Source organism: Typopeltis vanoorti, chromosome 21 (genome assembly GCF_054136105.1).
Source record: "Typopeltis vanoorti isolate ZY-2024b chromosome 21, IOZ_Tvanoo_1.0, whole genome shotgun sequence".
NCBI classification, from domain to species: domain Eukaryota; kingdom Metazoa; phylum Arthropoda; class Arachnida; order Uropygi; family Thelyphonidae; genus Typopeltis; species Typopeltis vanoorti.
Genome location: NC_143569.1, coordinates 88,968,791 through 88,978,234, shown reverse-complemented (window position 1 = coordinate 88,978,234; position 9,444 = coordinate 88,968,791).

Here is a 9,444-nt window from a genome sequence, read left to right as displayed (position 1 = left end):
GATCTTTTGTTAATACCGCACCAATCATATGCACATATCTTTACTGGCCTGGTACCATGGCTGTCTATTCATTAGTCATTCGTGAAGGATTGTTCATTAAGTATCTCAAATTACTGCTAATTTTTGCTTGAAATAATGGGAAAGCAGATGGTGCTATTTGGGTAGGATGCACACAAGGAAACTGCTCTCTAGGCAGGAAATAGCAATTGCAATATATGCGGGAATTTTACGAAAAAAACTGAAAACTTTAGTTTCCGAAAATCAATGTAAAGGAAATTTGCTTTTATATCTAATAAGTTAAACATATTAATTGACAATAAATACTTCCAATCCATATTTTAATGACTCACGATTTAATAAAATCCAAATACACTTTAGAAAACGGATACGTTCTTTACGAAACATGAAAAGATATATCAAATGATGGTAAAGGAGTCACGCCACGTCTGGATGGTTGACGAATAATGCAACAACTGAACTGGACAAAACTTGTACATCAGTATATCGCGGAGATATATTGACGGCTTGGAAATAGGATGTTTGTTTCTAATTTTCTTATTACTTATTATAATGAAACAGTTGGTAGAGTTTAGTTAATTATTGCATTTTTATTTGTTATAGCTGTACTTAATAAAATTGTATTATATTAAGTTAAAATATGTGTCAGCGAAGATGTTTGAAATGTATTTTTTTATTTAGTTATTTTTTAAGATGAGCCCTAGGTTGCGTGCCGGAAAAAAAAAAGTCATTGGCGTGCCACGTTTGGCAGGCATGTTAAGGGTTGTCCACCCCTGCTCTAGACTAACCATATATAAAGAATATAATAAATATTTTTTCAACGGTTTCGATAACGAGCCAAATGATATAAATGTGTAACGGATTAGAAAAAAACTAATGATGAATCAGGCATTTTAGGGTAAAAATGAAATCGTGTTTGTTAATTTTTATACACTGCATAAACGCATCAAAAGGGTTAAGCAAAAACCCTAATATAATAGAGAAACGCAGAGATATTATTATTACCGGGGGCCCTAAAATCCTATAGATGAAATCCCTTTATTTATAAGCAAAATTAGAAGAAGAAAAAATACGTTTTCGCAAATGTGTACCGACTGTGCCCACTCGATCGTGGGGCCCGGGTGCATTTTACCCATTGTACCCCCCAGATGGCCGGCCCTGATGATGATGATTAAGTTTGTGTGTGCGCTAACGAATTAGTCACACAACAATTTCACTGAATCCTCTTTTTTTGAGTTTTAAAATAACTAAATTGTTATAATAGAATATTTTGCTTGAATTTAGAATGTAATTATTGGTAAGTTTAACTTAACATTTTTTTTACAAGAAAATACCATTTCAGCTAATCGAAAATGTCATTTTCTTGTGTTAATACATAACTGTACAGAAAGAATGGGTTAATTCTAGTCCTTTCTAATACAGTTATTTTTACATACCCTTGTCCGTCAATTAATAATATTATAGAAAGCTTCTTATCTCTTTCTCTTGTTATTTCTGTATTCCAAATCTTGAATTTGGGATACAGAATATGGTAGATACGTTCCTTGTCAAAGTTTTAGAATGTGCTGCCATCTATTGACTCACAGCACAACTAAGTTACTGTATGGCCTTATATTTTTCGTACTTCGAGATAGCAACAGCTTAAACTGTGGTTTGATATAGCCAAACTTTACGTACAGCTTAAAATATTTTCCTACTTTTGAAAGTCACTAATATAATTAATATGCAAAACAATACGATATCCTAAAGTACCCAATACATTGTAATTGTTCAGTACTATAAGCCGAAAGTGCTGAAAAGAATTCAAAGTACCAAATAATATTTGAAGTATATACATCCTAATTTTGAATGATCAATTACTCCTTCATATTCATATAGGGAATAAATCAATGCTGATATGAATATTTTAAATTGTTTATATACAGTATATTCAGTATATCTGAAGTATTTGAATTACTCATAATGTACAGTACCACGCTTGCACTCCAAAGCACTTGTATTTGTTTAAAATATTTTGTACATCGTGCCGTAAGTATATTTTAGAGGAATAAATGAATCTCTCACTATGCGTCTTCCGACTCCATAGAGATACTAGCTCTGACTATACTGAATGTTTTTTTTTTAATTTATTTATTTATTTATTTATTTTAAATGAGTTACTGCAAGGTCGAGGCTAAGTGGTGTGCCACCTGGCGCAAGAAACAATACGATATAAATGATCATCTTTCTAATTGAATTTTTATGAAGGATCCTTTTAAATTACATTTTAATTCTTAATTAATTATTTTTATTTATTAAGTTACTTTATTTCTACATTTTTCGTTTTTAGCTAATTTAAAAATTAGATTTTTCATTAGTTTTAAATGAAGTGTTTTAATTATTTTTATTTTATTTTTTTTTAAAAAAAAAACGTTTGTTTTATCGCGCTTTTGCCTTTTTTTTCTTCAATGGACTCTGCTGTGTCTGAATGATAGAATGTGATCAGCAACGGATTTGTGTGAATGACAGAATCGAACTCCTGATATTTGTAAAAGTGCGTTTTCGTTTTTCATTATTCTGTTTCTCCTTTTAGCCACATATTTGCATTAAAAATTATTATGAAACACGCCGAAAAATTCTGCTTACATTTATTATTTTTTTAAATTCCGTTTTTAAATGTTAGTGCAAAATTATTAGGTGAAAAGTATACAAAATACATTTATATAGCAAGAGGAGCCACTTAGAGCCTTTGAATCTCATTCGGTTTCAACAAATCCTTTCAATTGGAAAGACCTGGGTTCCAATCCCGTGTAGTACGCAAAGAACTTTTATCAGACCTTTGCAAGCGAAGGCGAGTTAACTCTTATATGAAGGTGGAGGATTTTCCTCCTGGAAATTCAGTTTCATCTTGCTTACAGATAAGCCGGGCAGAACAACACACACATTTACATACACAATATACTTATCTGCATAGGACTAACCACCTTATTCTACTATCATAGTTACGTAATCCAACGATACCTTGAATGGTTGTGACCGGAAGAAGAAGCAGAAGATAGCAAAAACGGCTTGGAAGTCATATGAAAAGATCTATGACAGATTAATCTTCCAAGATAAAGAAATTACTCACTTGGGTTAACGTGCGCAGGTCTGGTCTCCTAGTTTCCGTTGTGATTCTGATATATTGGAGAGAGAGTGCAAAGGAGAGTGTTAAAATGGTATCAGGATTGTGGAATGCTGAGTAAAGACAGATTGAGAATTTGAAGACTGCAGACACTAGCAAACAGGAGAAAGAGAGGGGTGATATGATTGAGAATTAGAAACTTCTGAAAGGATGATACAGGATTTCGATTGATGGAATTTTTCAATTTATGGAGGGTGGAGGAAAGGATAAGAGGTCATCCTTGGAAGCTGAGAATGAAGGCCGCTAAGAAGGGGTGAGAGCTAGATTTTTCTCTCATAGGTAGTGGTGCGTGATTGGAATGGATTGCCATTGGATGTTGTGAGTGCAAGCAGTATGAATGAATTCAAGAATAAGTATGATAGATGGTGTGTGGGTAGTATGGGGTACTCCCTCAATGAGTCCCTGACTCCCTGGAGGTCTCTCTTAATAATAATAATAATAATAATTGCACAGATCATACATGTTCCTGCAGATATCACTCATCGTGCTGTGGGTTCTCCGTATTGTGTTTTTATTTTTATTTTTATTTATTTTATTTTATTTTTATCATTCCATGCACGCAACTTAAAAGGCATTTAGTACCACGGATGAGTTAAGGGTCAGATAATCGAGAAACGTACTAGAAAGCAAGCACAAACTCAATGAATAAAGTAGAATTGGGGCCTTCGGAAAACACCAGATTATAATAGAAAGATAATTTAGTGTGACCTTTTCACTTATTCAGGATTTCTGAATCGAAGCATGCAAACACAATAAACAATAATAAACAATAACGAACTATGTTTTGTCAAATATATATAGTCCATTACATAAACATTGATATATTGATATCAATTGATATATTATAAATTGATATATTAACCTGCCTAAGCTGGAATCCTCGATTTATGCTTTGGTTATAATCGGGTATGCTTTATTGAAATACTAATAAAAAAATAAATAAACAAATAAAAATATCAGAGACAAATTCAAAACCTGATTGCTACTCAATCAATAGTAAGAACTCAGCAATACCTGCATGGTATTAAAGACAAACCGTATACCATGTGGTGGTCACAGTCGACAACACTGATGATTCTGAATCTATCAGTGCTTTGTAGTAAACATTCAGTGGCGAAGAAAGTCGATTGTTAGTTGAAGGGTGAAATAGTGAAGTCAATAGATAATACTCTTCAAGCTATCTTTAAAAAAAATAATAATAAAAAAATTTTAAAAAAAATATATATATATAAAATGAGTAAAATGTTACTCTTAGAATAACTTCAGAAAATGGGAAAGGAGGCTGAATGTATAAAAGATCTAAATAACAGTTACCTATGGAATACTTGGTTTAATTATTTCATTCATTTGGGAACGAAAACTTCGTGGAAAAAGGGCCACTGAAAGCTGGACTTTAACTGAGTATATTAATGAACTTTGATATTTCTGGAAAGAAATAGAAATACATCCTGATTATCCTGATTTTCTATGCATAGTCAATGCTTCACTAAACTGATAATGCTATTTACATTGCTTTTAGCCCGTTTCGGGATATTAATCTAGGACAGAGGTCGGCAAAGCAGTGTCCACGGATGCCATGGCGCCCGCAGTGAATGTTTAGTGCGCCCTCTGAGAAATTATTGTAAACTGCTTTCGAGCTTGCAGCGGTAATTTTGCAGCGTAGATCGCAGTATATCTGAGAGATACATTCATTACTAGTGTGTGCTAAAATGCAAGAAAACATAAAGAAAAAACACTGCAAATATAATACATGATGGTACAAATTAAGTGAATATTGAATCCAACATTATTTCATAGCCGAATATAGAAACTACAAGAGTTTCGTGCCGAATATATAGAAACTGAAAGTTTCGGCGGATGCAAGCATAAGTAATGCCTTATGTAAGTGGTCTCAAACTGGCTGCCCGCGAATGCATTTCAATTATATATTTGTTGTAAATACGGTGCTTATAGTTTTAGAGACATAGAGATATGGACTGAGCTTATGTGCGCATAAGCTCAGTCCATATCTACAATTTACAATCAGTAAATTTAGTTCGCCAGCCGACAGTTGGTGGCGCTTCAGTATTCTGGTGTTTCCGATGCATAACTGCGCAGTTCATATTGCAATATAGATGGAGACAAACTAACGTGTGGCTTATAAAACCTGTTTATTTGTGCTTGTTGTTAGATCCATGCAGATAAAAATAAATGGCACCATCTCAACTAGGCGCAAAATCCTGGCAGGAGTACCACAGGGATCTCTTTTGGCTCCTTTACTTTTCACAATCTACGTGGCGGACATTCCACAGAACCTGAGGACTACCATCACAGCCCTATATGCTGACGACACAGCCATAATGACAAGATCTCTCCGCCCACACCTGGCGATCAGTCGTCTCCAGGATACTATCACAAAGCTAGAGAAATAGTTCTCCGACTGGAGGATACAAGTAAACCCCGTCAAAAGCTCAGCTATACTGTTCACCAGACGCAAAGCCTTCATCCAAGATGATATTGAACTTCTCGGAAAAAAGATACCATGGCAGACAGAAGCCAAATACCTTGGATTACAGCTAGACAAAAAGCTAAATTTCAACAGCCATATCAAGCTCATAGGCAGAACCATAGCCTAACTCTATCCCCTGATCAATCGCAACAGCAAATTGGATAAACGCAACAAGCTGTTATTATATAAGATGGTAATTCGACCAGTAATCACATATGCATCCCCGGCATGGAGTCTCACATCCAAATCTAACATCCAGAAACTACAGAGGATACAAAACAAATGCCTGCAGATGATCTTAGACGCCCCATGGTTCGTCAGAAACACGCAGATCCACAGAAAAACCGGAACCCCTGACATCCGTTCTCTCCTTCATGACCATGCGGAAAAGTTCTTCAGCAAGGCACATTCTCATCCCAATCCACTAATCAGACAAGCTTCCAGTTATAGTGAACATGACTATCAAAAACACAAAAGACCCAAGGCAATCCTGCTTTCAGCAGAACAGAGCTAACTCCATAGTTCACAAAGTGCGAGCATAAGTCTCACAACTCCTCCATCAAGCTTCTCCACACAGATAAAGGGGAAAATAAAAAGCATTTTATGCTTCACCCAACAATGTTGTTGTTGTTGTTAGATCTACATTATATCAATACCTATCGTTTAGAATTGTACATAACTTTTGAGTGTTGCTTTCATACGAAAATTCATCTTGTTGAATTAAAGTTGTAAATAAAATTATAATAGCGATTTTAATTAAGAGATTAAACTGCAAGCCATGTCTTTAACAAAGAGTAAAAGAAAAGTGGACGAAGAAGGACGTGTTTTTCAAGATAAATGGGAAATTATGTACTTTTGTGGTGTTGTGCGCAATAAAATTGTATGTTTTATTTGTAATAAGGGAATATCAGTTCCAAAAGAATACAATTTATGTCGCCATTACGAAACGAATCATGAAGAAAAATTTGAAATGTTGGAAGACAAATTGAGGGAAGAAAAGTTACAGTTTCTGAAATCTGGCTTACAACGACAACACATTTTTTTTTACTGAAGCAAATAAATCCAGTGAAGCAACACTTCTCGCAAGTTTTGCTCTCGCGCACATCATTGCAAAACGATCAAAACCATTTATTGATGGCGAATTCCTTAAAGATTGTTTGATTAAGTTTGCTGAACTTCTTTGTCCTGACAAACAACAATTATTTAAAAATATTAGTTTGTCAGCCAACACGTTAGCGGAACGTATTAACGAAATCGCTAGTGATTTACGATGTCAGTTAAAAGAAAAAAGTATAGATTTTACAGCATTCTCAATAGCAGTACTGACATCACAGATATAGCACAATTTGCCGTTTTCGTACGAGGTGTTACTGATGAATTTGAAGTAATTGAGGAATTATTGGAAATAATTCCTATGAAAGGAAAAACTGGTGCAGAGGATATTTTTTCTGTAAAAGATAAATATAAATTAAGTTGGGATAAAATGGTTGGATTTGCAAGTGATGGTACAGCTGCTATGGTTGGTAAAAAAAATGGAGTAGCAGTAAAATTAAGAAATATAGTGAAAGAAGAAAATTTTCAGAATAAATTTTGCACTATGCATTGCATTATTCATCAAGAAGCACTTTGTGCCAAAAATTTGCAGATGGATAATGTTATGGAAACAGTAACTAAAACAGTCAACTTTATCCATGGACGAGCTCCAAATCAACGAGAATTTGTTGCATTGCTTGAAGAAAGTGAGTACAGAGAAATGATTTATTATAATGAGGTGAGGTGGTTAAGTCGAGGAGCTATATTAAAACGGTTTTTTGATTTAATAAATGAAATCAAAATTTTCATGACACAAAAAAATAAAACCATCGACGAGCTACGTAATGATACATGGATAACAGATTTCGCATTTCTTGTTGACTTAACCGGCCATTTAAATATTCTCAATAAAAAGCTGCAAGGAAAGAATAAACTTATCACTGACATGTATGCTTGTATTAAAGCTTTTAAAGTTAAATTGCAATCATGGGAAACACAACTGGAATCAAAAATTTTCGTACATTTCCTACATCTTAAATCCTGCCCTATTATTTCAAATGAAAAATCTCAAGAATATGCAAGAAAAATACCATTAGTACGACAAGAATTTGAAGAAAGATTCAAAGATTTTAATGATTTGGAGTCTGATTTTACATTATTTTCATTACTATTAAAAACGAACGTGAATAACGCACCAGAAAATCTACAACTGGAGCTAATTAATTTACAGTGTGATATAAATCTTATTCAAAGATTTGAAGATACAGATTTGATTAACTTTTATTCGTACTTGTCAAAAGATAAATACCCTCAGTTACGAATTTTGGCAATAAGAATAATCGCTTTGTTTGGGAGTACATTATGTGAACAGTTTTTTTTCGCAGTTGAAAATTAATATATATATATATATATATGTATATTCACTCTAATTTTGTTAAAAAAAAAAAATTCCGACCCGTCAGCTGCTTTCACATCGTGCATTCGGCCCGCATGCAATTTGAGTTTGAGACCACTGCCTTATGGGCATCTCGTAGTAAAGGTTGAGCAAGCTCCAGACCTCTTTCCTTGGTATTTTCCATTAATGTAAAGCACATCTTGCTGAGGTTAGCAACCTTTTTAATATGAAGAGCGCAATATGAAATTTGAAAATTACGGAGGGCTCATGACATCCATTATAAAGGGTTAGAAATATCTTTGTAAACCAGAGTATTTGCACTGATAGCGGGAGTGATTCAACAAACACACATACTGAAAAACAAAGGGTTCTTACAACGTTTAGAAATGATGTGAAGGGTAGTGAGAGCGGTCGCATTGATGACGTCAACAACTGAAATGTATTTGTTTATTATGCAATAATAACGTGGCTATTTCTAAAAAAAAAGTAATTTAGAAAGACATTTCAAAACCATTTATGCCAATTGTAATTTTAAGTTTAATTACTTAAATCAGGAGGAGCCGCAACGCAGCGCCTACGAGCGTCATGCTGCCCGCAGTATTGCGCCCTTCATATTAAGGTTGCCGACCACTGATCTAGGATATATTACTATCGTAATATCCTGTATATAAGATATATAGGATTAATATAGAATATTAATTCAGTAACTCAATTCAGTTATGTAAATAAATAAAATGTATTCTTAGCGTGTGTTTATACTCCCCCCCCCCCCGAAAAAAAAGCATAACTTTACAATTTTCCCAGTAATCCAAATAGAAAAGAATCAATTTAGTTAGCTTTATTTTTACATCGAAATTACTACCAGTTCTGTTACTTATGGTAAAGTAATTTGTGCTTAGTGTTTGATATCCAAGATTTAATTCACGTGGGTCAACGTATGTTTAATCTATTCTTTCGATGTTGTATAAGTATCTTATGCTTTGTATTAACCCTAAAATGATGAAGTTCTCAGTAGCTTTATATTAGCCTCAGTTGCTTAATAAGATTACGTATTAAAAGGTCAGTCGGAAGATAAAGGGTCTCCTTTACTCCTTTATCTCCGACTTGTCGGGTCTCGCTCTCTTAAAAATGGCATGACAGAATAATAAGAACTAATTTAACTTCCGGAATGCGTCCCTGCCGTCCGAATCAGAGTACCTTTCCCTACGACGATGTCCTGTCCGAATAATAATTAGCTGATCTGTGCCTAGTGGAATCAGCTATCGCGTAAATATGAACAAAACAGAGTTATTGATAGGCAGCATGCCCGCATTATACTGACTCGAAGTTGTTATTTCCTCTCACATC